Genomic DNA, 14110 nt, shown 5'->3' with positions numbered 1-14110 from the left:
ACATCATAGTTAAAAAGAGTTTGTTCCTGGAATTTAAATTTAACACTCACTAGAACTTGTGGCCATTTCAAAAGATTCAGAAAAATTATGTAACAAAATTCCTTGCCTATTCATGATCATGATAAGGTCAGCAAAGTTAAAATAGAAGAGAATTTCTTCACCCTGATAAAAAGCATTCTATAAAAACAAACCAAACCAAACCAAACCAAACCAAACAAAACAAAACAAAAACTCTACAGTTACCCTCACAGTTAATGGTTAAAATAATGTTAATGAAGGTTTAAAGTATTAAAAAGTGCATTCATATTTAAAGAGAAGTAAATCCCTTTACTCAGAGATAACGAATTTATTAGCTACTACATTTAATAGCACAAGATCAGAACATAAGTTAATAGATACACTCAATCAACTTTATAAGCCAATAGTTGAATAATGAAAATTTAAAAACCAATTCCATTCACAATATCATCAAAAAAACAAAACATTTCAGGGATAAGCTTAATCAAACTGTGCCCTAAACTAAAAACCACAAACACTACACCAGGGCTCTGCAGTGAAGAAACAGTGTAGCGTTCTGGCAGACACCTGAGTTTGGTTCCTAGCACCCACATCCTGTGGCTTAACAACTGCTTCTAACTCCACCTCCAGGAGACCTGATGTTCTATGGCCTTTGCAAGCATCAAACGTGTGTATGTAAACAACACACATATGAATCACTTAAAAAATAAATCTTAAAACAAAAACACTACTTCAAAGAAATCAAATAATTGGCTAAAATGACAATATAACTCTGAATTAAGACTCAAAATCTTTTTTTTTAAAGCCTTCTTATTGTAGTCTATCACTAGTTCCGTTTTAAAGATCAAGTTGCATTGGCTTAAAATCACCTGGGAAGAGAGTTTCAAGTAATCTTCATCAGGTTTCATCAGGGTTTGTCTATAGACGACTCTATAAAAGGCTGTCTTGACAGTTAATTGTTCTGGGAAGACCCTGCTCTTTGAGGCAGCACCATTTCCTGGGTAGGGAAGCCTGTACTCTCCAGGACAGAAGAAAGCCAGAGGAAAGTGGCAGGCAGAAACAAGCAAGGCTCTATTCATTTTCCTGCTCTTGACTATGGACGTGATGTGTTCAGTAGCTGCCTTGATTTCCCCTCAATGTTAGACATAACTTGGAATTTTATGTAAATAAACTCTTTCCTCTCCTAAATTGCTTTTGGTCAAGGTTGTTATTAGAGCAACAGAAATGAAACTAGAGAATCTAGCATTCACTATGTAGCCCACGCTGGCCTTGAACTCATGACAATTCTCCTACCTCAAATTATATGGTTTCAAAGAATCACAGTGAATCTTTCTTTCTCTCTTTTTTTAAATTTATCTATCTATTTAGCAGAAATTTCTAAGCTTAACCACCCCCTCCCCCTTTTTTGAGACAGAGTCTCACTAAATATCTCTAGGTGTCCTGGAACTCATTGTGTAGACCAGGCTGGCTTCAGATTCACAGAGCTCCACCTGCCTCTGCCTCACAAGTGCTGGGATTACACTCAGCCTGAGCTTGAACTTTATATTAAAATGCTAAATATATGAAAAAAAAACAATTTTAAGAAGAAATTGGGGAACTTAGGACAGTTTTACCTCAAGATTTACTACTGTTCAAGTACAAGAATCAAGACAGTGTGATTCCTGGCATAGTGATACATATACCAACAGGACAGACTCCAAAAGTAAAACCAAACATATGGAGTAACTGAGCTTCCACAGAAGGAAAGCTGCTCTTTCGATAAGTACTGGATACCCATATGCAATGAAAAGAGTATCAACCTTAAACCACAGTATAGCAACCTACATAGAAAAAAACAACAACAAAATAAACATAGAATCTAAAACACTACTTCCTCAAATTTAGGAGAAAAGAAGCAGATGCCTATTTGTTGAAGGTTATTCTTAGGATTACAACCATGTTTATGTATTATATATAATTTCTTTTCACAGGAACAGTGTTAAGCAGTTGAGTCAGTATAGCTGTCAAGCCTAAAATATTCACCATCTGTGCCCAAAAATTCCAAAATGCTTTTTGAAACTATAGGAAAAACCCCAGGCAATGATTTCTCAGACATACCCAAAAAGCAAGAACCAGAAAAGAACACCTTGGTAAACTGGATGAAAATTAACTTTTATTCTTCTAAGATCTTGTTAAAATAGAAAGTACAAGCTAAAATGGGGGGAGGGAGGAGTAACAAAGAGCTTTATCTAAATTATATCAAGAACTCTTACAAAATAAGTAAGCTCACAATAACTAATGAAGGAATACTTTATAGAAGGTGACACCCAGTGGGAATACACACTTGGAGTAGTGACTGATAACCAAAAAACTAGACTGAGATACTAACCACAAGAAATTCAAATTTCAGCTAAACCAAAGTATTGCATGTTATTCAGCATGTAGATCAACAGTAACTGCAATATAGTACAGCTCTACAAGGTACACAAATCAGAGGAAAACAATCTGGCCGCTTCTTAGTTAAATTTTCCCATTTATAGACCCAAAAGAAATGAAAACATGCATTCATCCCAAATCTTGTTCACAGGGATTTTCAAAGTATTCAGAAAGTGCAATATCCCTCAATAGACAAGTCAAAAGAGTGTGCCACAGCCTTAAAGGGCAATCCTACACTTAACAAAAGTGCCCGAGACATAGCAAGAACTCTTCAATGAATCTTAAAAGCATTATGCTAGGGGCTGGGAGACAGGGCCTTGGTTCAGAGCACTTGCTGCTCTTGTAAGGCTCTGGGGTTGGGTTCACAGCCCCCACACGGCAGCTTTCAACTATCATCCCTCCAGTTCCAGGGACTCTGGCGCCCTCTTCTGGCCTTTACAGGCACCAGGCCTGCACGTGCTACACAAGCCCATACTCAGGTGAGGCACTCGCACATAAAAAGGAAGCTAAAAACAATTAAAGCATCATACCAAATCAAAAAAGCCGGGTCAAAAATACAGGAAAACGATTTACTTATATTAACATAATTATATTTATATGAAACTTTGGAGACAGGAAAGCTGAAATTTAGTGGCAAAAAGCAGTGTAACTGGTTGTCTGAGAACTTGAGGATTAGCGTAAGCATAAATACATTTTAGAATGATGGAAGCATGGGCACAAATCATTTGTCAAAACTCAAAGTTTTGACATATGAAACATAAATTCTATTTTATGTAAATTATATATCAATTAATTATATATGCATGTCAGTGTGTATATATCAATTACAGTATATAAACCTTATCTGCACCTTGATTCAAGCTATTAAAAAATGACCTATAATTTGACTAAACACTAAACTGAATTATGAAAAATGTTGACGTTATATTTAATAATCTTTCTTTTTGAAAGTATATGCTAAATATTTATGGATAAAATAACATGATGTCTATGGTTTATGTCAAAATAATATGAAGGATTGAATGAAGAGGGGTAAAAAAATAGAAGACTGGTCAGGCTTTGTAATACATGCCTACAATCCTAGATAGTTCAGTTGCAGGATAATAAATTCAGCAATTTAGCAATTCAGCAAAATCAAAGATACACCTCAGAACTGCTCAGGAGTAAAGCATGTGCCCAGTATGTCTGAGGTCCTAGGTTCTACCCCTGGTACTGGGAGAAAAGGATGGTCATAAATCAATATACTGGGAGGCTAAGGCTGGGTAAGGAGGAATTTTTTATATTATTTGATCTATTTTCATATGTGCTTGAAAATTTTCCATATTAAAAATTATATTGTTTTGGATTATGCCAGGTATTTTGGGGGATCTCATGATTCTCCCTACCAGTCTGACTCCGATATTTCCTTTCATTCTCTGCTTCCCATTTTCCCTTTGGAAGCCAGCTGGTATGCACAGAACCAAGCACATTAAGCAAAAACCTGAGAGGTGAATTGTAAACAACCCTATATAATGGTGTGCCTGAAAGTTCCTGGAACTCTGCTTATCCTTTTCCTAGTACTTTTAAGTGGTCTGAAGAGATGGTTCAACAGTTAAGAGCACTTACTGCACTTGAAGAGGACCAGGGTTTGGTTCCCAGCGTCCCAGATGGCGGCTCACAACCATCTGTAACTCCACTTCCAGGCAATATGTTACCTTGTTTAACCTTCACAGACTCCTGCACAAACACACACTCAGGCACATACATATACATAAAATAAACATTCCAAAAGTATGTTAAGTGTCCGTTATCTCTCAAAAAGGGAGACTGGTATTTAAAAACTTTCTCAAGAAGATACACTGACATGTCTTAAGAGAAGGCTATTTATTACTTAAGGAGGTAGCAGCACCCAATGTCTACTCGGATCAGGCTCATTTCCGTATCATCCCAGTAATAAACAGAAACAATAAAATCTTAATACTCCACTGAAATCTTTATTATAACAGAATGATCTGCTAACTGGCCTTGTTTCTTTATCCACAAATATTTGTGACTTGTGATCACACTGGAGGTGAGTGGGAAATTGAAAAAACAAACCTACAACCTACTCAAGCAAAGGAAACAGTGCGAATGCTCTAAAGCAAAACTGGATCGGTGGCATCCTGGTATGTAGTGGAGATAACCTTCAATTCTGCCCAGGAGGGTCCTAATACTTTGTATTTACTGAAAACTCAAATATCAGGGTTTTCAAACTCACAGAAAATACTTCTGAGAAATCTGTTCATTCTCTCCACTAAAAATAACCATCCCTCTACTTTCCCATAGGACATTCAACATACTTCTTCCTTTCAATGTGTCCATAACTTTATGCCTTGGGCTCTATTCCATATTGTCTATTGTTACTCAATAAATGAAAAGGTTCTACAGGGCTCTATCTAGCATGATGGAATGTCGTTGAATTTTCTCAGTGAATGCTGAATATTTTCTCAGTGTCACAAGAAAAAAAAAAAAAAAAAACCTTCCACAAAGCTTTCTGTGTAAAAGCAGCCTTTACAGTGGAGAGATGCTGGTATCTATGCTCTATTTCAAGAGAAATGGGACGAAACAGCCAATATATCTGTGCCAAACAGTGTTTTCTTCTCTTCTCAGCCAAAGTTCCACTTTCTGCTAATTTGGGGATTGAAACATTTTCTATCTGGGCCTAGCTTACTGGACTTCACTCTCAAGCTTCTCCAATCATGAGACCAGAGCTACAAGCTCTGTATGGGTATTGAGGCTTAAGTGTCAGGGCTCCTTACTTGCACAGTACTTGAAGCATTTCTAAGTAGGCACTTCTGGCAAACTGCCTAAAGAAATCACGGAAGAAAATGACCTAAATCTTGTGTTGGGTTTTATTTCTTTTAACTATTCCTTCATATCTAAATCCGAATTCTCTTTTTCATAGAGAGGTAACCCTTTGCCCAAATCCAATGAGACGGCAACATGAATTCCCAAATGAGAAAAGAAACAGGTAAACAAATCCAACTCCACTGTGGTCTTTGAACTTTGGAAAAAAAATGCATAACATTTCCCCTCCCCTTAAGACACATGTTATGTGTCAGAACACGTTAAAGACCCCAAAGAACACTGTGTGAAACCCAATCTTTGATCGCCACAGACGTAGAGTGGTTTAAAAAAAAAAAGTGAGATAAGCTCGGGGTACTGTCAAAAAAGGCTCCAAGACCAGGAGCCTTGGGCGACTTGGTTTTGTGGAAACAAGGTTTCCATCAAAGACAAAGTCCTGGGGCATTTTCAGCAATAAAACTTTCAGGGACAGGCTCCCCTGGTGGTAACTGTAATCTCTCAGTTTATCAATTCCTAGTCGGCAAAGCGCACGGTTTACCCTAGGGCCACAGCTGGAAAAAGGGCGACCAGAGCCCAAGGAATGCAAGGAGGAAAAGTGACAGAATCGCCTGGGAAGGGGGCAGGGCAACAGAGGGAAGGGGGGTGTCTGCCAAACAGGTCGAGAAATGCCAGAGGAAAAAGTGAGGACGGGGCCGGAAAAAGTTCCTCACGGTACCCCAGCCTCTGCATCTGTCACAGTGGAGTTTGTGAGAACGCCACCAAACTTCCTAACGCCATCCCGGCAGGAAACCCAGACGTGAAGACCGGAGGAAGAAAAAGCAATGGGGAAGCTCTCGGAGCCCAAGTGCCTCAGGCAGGCGGGAGAGGTGGCTGGGAAAGGGCCCGGGGCTTCAGGACGCCCGCTGCCGAGACCTTGGAGGAGGACAGTCAGCCCCGCGAGCCGCTGCCGGACGGACCGACGGCGCCGATCCCCGCACCGGCACCGGGGTCCGCAACGTCCCTCAGAGCCCTTGGTCGCCTCCTGACTCTCACGGGTGGAGGGAATTTCAAGTCCGGAGCACCCGGCCCTGCCCGCAACCGCCACCGCGCCTCCCGGACCCCCGACCCCCCAAAGCGCCTGCCAGCCCCGAGGCACGGCGGGAGCCCGAGCCTCCACCCCTCAACTCACCGTGGGGCTCCATCCCGCGTCCCGGACGCCTAACGCTCAGGGCCGCCACCCCGTCAGTCGGCTGGAGCTCGCCGCCCCCATCCCCCACGACTGGCCTGAGGACGCCGGGTCGAGGATCCGCCGCCGCCACCGCCCCTGCAGCTACCGCCACGACCGCGCCAGCCGCGGACGCGACGCCCCGCCCCCTGCCTCGCACCCCACGCCTCACGCTTCACGCCCTCCTCCGCCCGCCCTCTGGAGCCCAGCCCATTGGCCTGCGCCTTAGGAGGCGGGGTCACCGCTGAAGGGGCGGGTCCATAACAGGTGCGGGTGGGGCAAGGCGTGCTCAATTCCTCTTAGAGGGGCCTTGACCTGACCAAGGTCCCAAAGTCCCAGGGTACTGGTTGCCAATCGGACCGACCAAGGGAATTGGCACTCTTTCTTAGCTCCATATGGGATCCACTCCTCAGTCCAGGTTTAATTGGCCATTTTTCAGGAGGGCACTGTGAATACTTTCCCGTCAGGGTTTTAGTCTTGAGCTTGTTTGGTTGGCTTTCTTGCTCCTCCATTCTTTCTCACTTCAAATTTATGACGCACTTTGAAACTTTCCTACTCTTTCTTCAGCTGTCATTTTCTGAAAACGAAATTACTTAATTGCATCAGCTATTATGCACAGTATCTGGCTGCATAGATGTGTTAGATAAGTATTAATTAACTACACATCCCTCTAATCATACAACATACTTCTTACCATCAAATGCTCCAGATAATAGGACCATTAACGTGGTTGATGGGGATACGCAACAAGAAAGCATATTGCTAGATGTTAGGTTATATATCAAATATGGGAGGGAAATGTAGAGACTGTTGCTCATTTAACTTACACTTACCTGTACCAAGAATGTCATTCCCGCTGTTGATGCTGAGATGTAATTCTCCCTGGATATTGACAAACAGGTAAACTTACAGAAAGTGTCTTCTCTGCTTTTCCTGTTGCTGTGATAAAATACCCTGATCAAAGCAACTTAAGGAAAGTTTACTTTAGCTCACAATTCAGAAAACTCAAAGCAGCAGGAACTTGAAACAGCTTGTCACTTACAGTCACAGTCAGAAGAGGACAGAGAATGGATGCGGCTCCTCAACTCACTTTCCCCACTCTTAGACAGTCCATGATCCCTTGCCCAGGGAATAGGGCCACCCACAGTGGGCAGGCTGCATAATCAAGATAACGTCCCACAGGTACACGAAGAGGTTTATCATTCGGGTGACTCTAATTCCTGTCTGTAGGAACACAGTCTCCAAGAATGGAGTCATATAAGGTGAATTGAATGCTTTTGAGAAAATTCCCAAGAAACCAAGATGAGAGTCCTGTGACCTCAGTTTCTATAAAAACACAAGAGTTGAATCCTGTGGTGGTAGCACACTCCTTTAATCCCAGCACTCAGGAGGGAGAGGCAGGCAGATCTCTGTGAGTTCAAGGCCAGCCTGTTCTATGTAAAGAATTCCAGGACAACCAGGGATACATAGAGAAACACCATCTTCAAAAACCAAACCAACCAACAAAAACTAACAGAACTGTTCTTGAATTAGGCCTTCTTTCTCCTCCTAAGTGTATGGAATAGAAGTGAGTTCACTTCAGATTATGTATCGCAACTGGCTATTGTTTATATGCCTCTATAAAAACATGTTTTTCCACATGTGTCTTGTCTACCACATGCGGCTTGCCCTTGTGATTGTATGCTTTACTCTGCATCTCCTCTTAACCCTCAGAGTATAAACTGTCTGATGCACTGGATAAAGTTGGCTGTTGCCTGAGACTTTAGTCCAGCTCATTTATCCACCCCATTCTCCCAGGTCCCACGGCCTCCAGAATAGTGACCCTGACATGTTGATAATAATGAGCACAAAAGGGCACTTCGATAAACTCAATTTCATGTTTCTCTTTAATCTTCTTTTTAAATACATAATAGATATATTTGTCTCTTTGCTTTTTCTTGTTTTTCTTTCAGACAGAGTTTCTCTGTGTAGCTCTAGTTGTCCTGTAACTCACTCTGTAGACCAGACTGGCCTTGAACTCCACCTGCCTATGCCTCCCAAGTGCTGGGATTAAAGGCATGTGCCACCACAGCCTGGCCATAAAGTCCAATTATTAACTGACAGAAAAGTGAACATAAGAAATCTGGTGTCTTGTAAAGGTGACTATGTTTTCAAAAGCATCTTAAACACATTCTCCAAAATGTCCCAGAAGATGCCCTGACTCATACTGTAAAAATATATAAATAAGTGTTTGCTAGTTAAAGTGACACATGATCATGGCTTTGAAGGCCAGGAATAAACAAACAAGCAAGCAAACAAACAGACAAAAATCAGAGGAATAACTGGATATCATATTTTTAAGAAAAACAGTTGACCCTCATATTGCTATTTATAATTTCAGCGTATATATGAATAACTCTACTCACTGGCCTGCTCTTCGTTTCTTTTGTGATAAAGGAGAGCAACTCCACTCTGAAATCTTCCTTGCCTCCACCTTAAAGTCAAGTTACTTAACTGCTGTGATGTTTTCCTGACATCCCAGCACTAGAGAGGTTGGAGATGTGGAGGCTGTAGGATTACAAACCAAGGTCAGCCTGGCATTGAGGAAGAGAGAGATTAAAAACATGGGCTCTTCATTTTGGTTTGTGGTCACATTTATTTAAAAGTGCTTGTATTAAGTAGATGCACTGTGGGGCCCCACTAAGTAGTCTCTGGAGAAGTGTTGAAAGAATGATCAGAGGATGCAGAAATAAAAATTCTTCTAGGACTATCGAGGTTCTATTCTTTCCTCCAGTATTTATTGAATACTTATAATTCATCAGGCATTGCTCTAAGCACGGCAGGTATATTAAGGAACCTTAACTCCACTTCCGGTTTCCCCTCAACCATGATTTAAATGCTCGGAAGAGAGGAAGAAATCACGGAAGCAGGCAGGGGTGAGCCAACCAGCAGGCACCCTATTCAGCTGCTGCCTCGCTACTTGAGCATTTAGAAAGAACGAAGAAAACCTGACAGGCCACAGGGCACACAAAGGCTTCAGATTCCAAAGTGGACAAAACTCACCAAACAGGTTATTAATCTTGATTCCATGATGGTTGTAACTGAGAAGGAATCAATCAGCTCACGTGCTGAAAATGAATGTGAAAGACATGGCAAACATTCACAGATGCTGCGCCATCATGGGGAGAGGAAACGGACTAAGAGTGATAAAAAAAAAAAAACAACCTTTAAAAGTATTCAGATATACTCACTTTAGAATAGACTAAGGTATTAGCATTATAATTAGATTATAGCATTATTTTTCTGTTATACACATTCTTGTAAAACTTAGAGATTTTTAAAAATTTAAATTGTATGTGTATGTGTCCGTGTGAGGGTGTGCATGTGTGTGTGTGTGTGTGGGGGGGGATCAGATTCCCCTGGAAGCTGGAGCAGTAAATTATGAGCTGCTATACAGGGGTGCTGGAAACCTAACTTAGGTCTTCGTATATTAAAAAGTGCTCTTAACCTCTGAACCAGCTCTCCAGCTCTTTTTGTATAACTTTCAGTAACATAAATATCTATGGTCTTGCTTAAGCCTAATTCCATTTATAATGGTGTACTGCTATAATCCTAGGGCTTGGGAGACAGAGACAGACAATGAGGAGTTAAGGCCAATCTTTACACAGGCTACATCGGGGGAGGGGGGATGTGTATATATATACATGTATATGTATATGTATATATATAATCAGTGGCCTTAAATGCAATAATTAACAACAACAACAACCAAAACAAAACAGAACAAAAACAAAACCACCACCACCAAAAAAAGGCCGAGTGGTGGTGCATGTCTTTAATCCCAGCGCTCAGAATGTAGAAGCAGGCAAATCTCTGAGTTCGAGGCCAGCCTGATCTACAGAGTGAGTTCCAGAACGGCCAAAGCTACACAGAGAAACCCTGTCTCCCAAAACAAAAATAAAAACAAAAGAAACAAACAAAAAAAGGCAGTTTTGTAGCTTTTGCAGTCATCCCTTTAACCAAACATCCTTGCGCTGTGCTAGACACTAAATAAATTTTGCTTCCCATTTAGTGAATTACGGTTGTCACAATCTTATACAATTATTAGTCAATTTTAGGAATAAAAAAACTAAGGCAAATAACAGATGCTTAATTTTTTTTTTTTTTAATTTCTTTTGTGTTGCTGGGACTCAAACTTAGGACCTTGTTCACTCCAGGAGAGAACTCTACAACTGAGTATACATCTTAATTCCTCCATAAAGAAAGGATCTCTGGGGCTGGGGAGTTGGCTCCTCAGGAGCACCGGCTTCTTATCCAGAGGGCCTGGGTTTCAGTTCCCAGCGCCCACATGGCAGCTCACAATTGTCTGTAACTCCAGTTCCAGGGGTTCAACACTTGCACAGATACACATGCAGGCAACACCAATGCACATGAAATAATTTTTTTTAAAGATTACACAGAATTTCTGCCTGATGAGGAAAATTGATACATCACATCTATTATGCGAGGATGTGTGTTTGGGAACTTCTGTTTCATGATAGAAGCGTCTCTGCCTGCTCTGTTCATTGCTGTGTCCCTGGATCCTGGAATAAGACTCGGAATTAACCAATCAGTGAGATATTTTGTAGAAAATAGTGTTTTCCTTTGGGAAGGATCAATTTTAGTCAGTTAAGAGAATCATATTGCTGTGATAGGTGATATTTTCATGTTGGCTGGAGTCAGCAGTGTAATAACACATGCCAAGTCTATCTGAGAGAGCCATAAATAACTCCACAATCTGAAATGATTTCCTTCTTCCTTAAAGCAGAAAGGTGAAACTGTCTAGCTATTGTCTCCCTTTCACCTAGTCCACTAAATGTTAGCCAGCTCAGAAGGCAAACTACCCCTACCCTGGATATCTATTCACAAATCCTTTGGAAGACAGTCAAACGGCACCTGTTTTTCCACAACAGAATGTCACAGTTTTCTGACTCAGAGGCCATGAGACTGCATATGTTCCACCTCCAATTACTTTATAAGAAAGCCCCCGTTCTGCAGAGATCACGGGTTAGGAACTGGAGTAAGTTGATTGCAACCAAGAGCGGGGTGCCTTCAATACCGACTGACTGGATCTGGCTTTAACATCTCTGTAAGTCTATTATACAATCACAGAGCACCCACCTGAATCATTCATAGTTTAACATGTACATGTGTAGGCTATAGTGACATGCTTAAAGATAAAACTTGTTCTGCAAGTTGATTCCTAGTAACTTGGACATCTGACTTAGCACTTAATTCTAACTGTATGTAAGTTCATTATGTTGTATGGACTTGGGGGTCTGCTTAATTTTAGGGTTTTTTTCTTTGTTGGAAATGATTTTTTAAATTACAACGCTTATTTTTTCTTTTTATTGAAAATAGACTTTTTTCTCATATATTTTGTCCAGATTAGAGTTTCCCACTCCCTCTCCTTCCACCAGCTCCTCCCCACCTCCAGTCCATCTGGATTGACCCTCTTTTCATCTCTCATTAGAAAACAAACAGGCTTCTATGGAATAATATAATAAAATAAGATAAAAACAAAACTTTACACATCAGAATTAGACAAAACAAACTGGAAGCTATAATAGATATATAAAGGACATGCAGGGTAACAAGAGAGAAGAAGGAGGAGGAGAGAAGGAGGTGGAGGAGAAGGAAGGGGAGGGGGAGAAAAGGAAGAGGAGGGAGAGGAAATATGTAATAAAATAAAAATGAAAAACAATATTTTTTTAAAGAGCACTTAGAAAGCAGAGGGAGGCACATCTCTGAGTTCGAGGCCATCCTGGACTATATAATGAGTTCCAGGACAACCAGAGCTTCACAGAGAAGCCCTGTCTCAAAACAAAACAAAACAAAACAAAACAAAACAAAACAAAACAAAACAAAACAAAACAAAACCGAACAACAGCCAAACAAAGAAAGAAGAAGAAAGAGGCAGAGGAGGAGGAGAAGCTCTGCCACAACATTCTGAGACAAGGAACCTTCAAAGACATCACTGAGTTCATTTTCTGTTGGCATCTACTGCTGGGCACACAGCCTACCCTTAAGAGTAGTTTGTCCCCAGTGAGACTCCCTAGAAGGAAACTATTAGTAAAGTTGTTGGTTTTTTTTTTAAGTAGTACCAAAAAAAATAATAATAATAATAATCTTAGAAATGGGTGGCTTAGCACAAAACCAATGAGAAGCTTGGTTTGCTGATAGATCAGAAAGTTCCTCTACAGCATTCTGGAACACACACACACACACACACACACACACACACACACACTACCCACCATCTAAGGGCAGGCTGGCTAGCTGCAGGAAAGAGTAAAGCCCAGTGAAAACCTTGCCAATCTCTTTATCTCCTCACTGAGCAAATATTGCTGAGCCTTCTGAGAAACAATGCTGCCACTAGTGATTTTAATGAGTGTTTATCTTCCTAACTTTATATTTATATAGGGGTGACAGCCTGTACTCTGCTTGCCAGAGGATTGGGAAGTAACTGCCCGTAAACGTTGAAAAATGTTTGATTTACAAATCTGCTTTTGAGTTAATGCAAGAGAACATTACATTTGATCACATAGAAGAATTATTTAGCACAATTATTACTCTACCATGAAGGTACCTGGGTTTAGATCGTTTTGTTCTGAAGTTATCTCCACAGCTGGCAATGTGGGACTTAAGTTACAAGAAAATGTAGGAGTTGAGCAGGGTGCCACATACCTGTGATGCCAGGACTCTAGAGTCGGAGGCAAGAGAATCCCGAGGTCGAAGCTAGCGTAGGCCACATGGCAAGCTGCAGTCGATTCTAGGATATAGTCAGATGCTACTTTGAGGGCTGGAGTGGGGTGGGGAGTGGGGAGAACAGTATTAGGAGTTAATAATTTTAAAATTTCTACTTCAAAGACACTAAAATTCTGAGGTTCTTATTTCAAGGTTGCTGCTTTACAAAGAAATCAACAAAACGAACCAAACAACTGACTGGTTTCCCCCTGGCAGACTGACATCCTTAACTTCGTGGTCCTTGGTGCTGTATTTAGTGTGGAATGTTTGACCCAGTGCTGAGTTTTGTCTGGGGCTGCATAGTACATGAGTCTATGAGGTCAGAGACATAACTAGACATCCTACCAGCCAAAGGCCTGATGAAACAGCTGTTGGGTAACTTCACTGAAACCGTCTGCCAGGCATATTCAGGGTGGGGAGCAGATGGGATAGCAAAGCAAGCATCTAGACAGCAAGCTGCCTCACGCAGGAGGTGCCCTGAATCAGACAGCAAGGTATCATGGGCCTTTGAATCTAAAGATCTCTCTTGGGAGTTCATGTGGTTTAGAACAGAAAAGTCACACTGGTTTTTAAGGTTCCTTCTGAGAAGTGACTAAAAAACAAGAACAGTGGAGAGGGGGCTTCTCCATTCAGGAAAAGTAACTAAAAGACAAATCTACCAAGAAACCAGATCTAAGAAAATGAGTGGACTGATAGGTGCTTAAAGACTTAAAAACAAACAAACAAACAAAAAGTATAGATGTGGGTCAAAAGACAGTGTATTCTAAAAGGACCCTCTAAAGGAGTTTCACAGGGGACTGGTGTCTCAACATCCACAGACGTGTCTTGAACACCAAAAGTCGGCATAATAAGTTATTGATGCCAACAGTGGTGTTTTTCTCATGA

At 41.1% G+C, this 14110-nt stretch overlaps 1 protein-coding gene across 1 annotated transcript in view; it reads right to left on the bottom strand.

The window, feature by feature from the left end:
* Arhgap29 (Rho GTPase activating protein 29) overlaps positions 1–6601 on the bottom strand; it is a 67488-nt gene extending 60887 nt beyond the window's left edge. The window contains exon 1 of the mRNA XM_021157541.2: positions 6425–6601. The gene's annotated coding sequence lies outside the window, so the exon portion shown is untranslated. The remainder of the gene's footprint in view (positions 1–6424) is intronic.
* Between the last annotated feature and the right edge of the window lie 7509 nt (positions 6602–14110).

Source organism: Mus caroli, chromosome 3, assembly GCF_900094665.2.
Source record: "Mus caroli chromosome 3, CAROLI_EIJ_v1.1, whole genome shotgun sequence".
Taxonomy (NCBI): domain Eukaryota; kingdom Metazoa; phylum Chordata; class Mammalia; order Rodentia; family Muridae; genus Mus; species Mus caroli.
The sequence above is the reverse complement of the archived record's forward strand: the minus strand, read 5'-3'. Positions and strand labels throughout refer to the sequence as shown.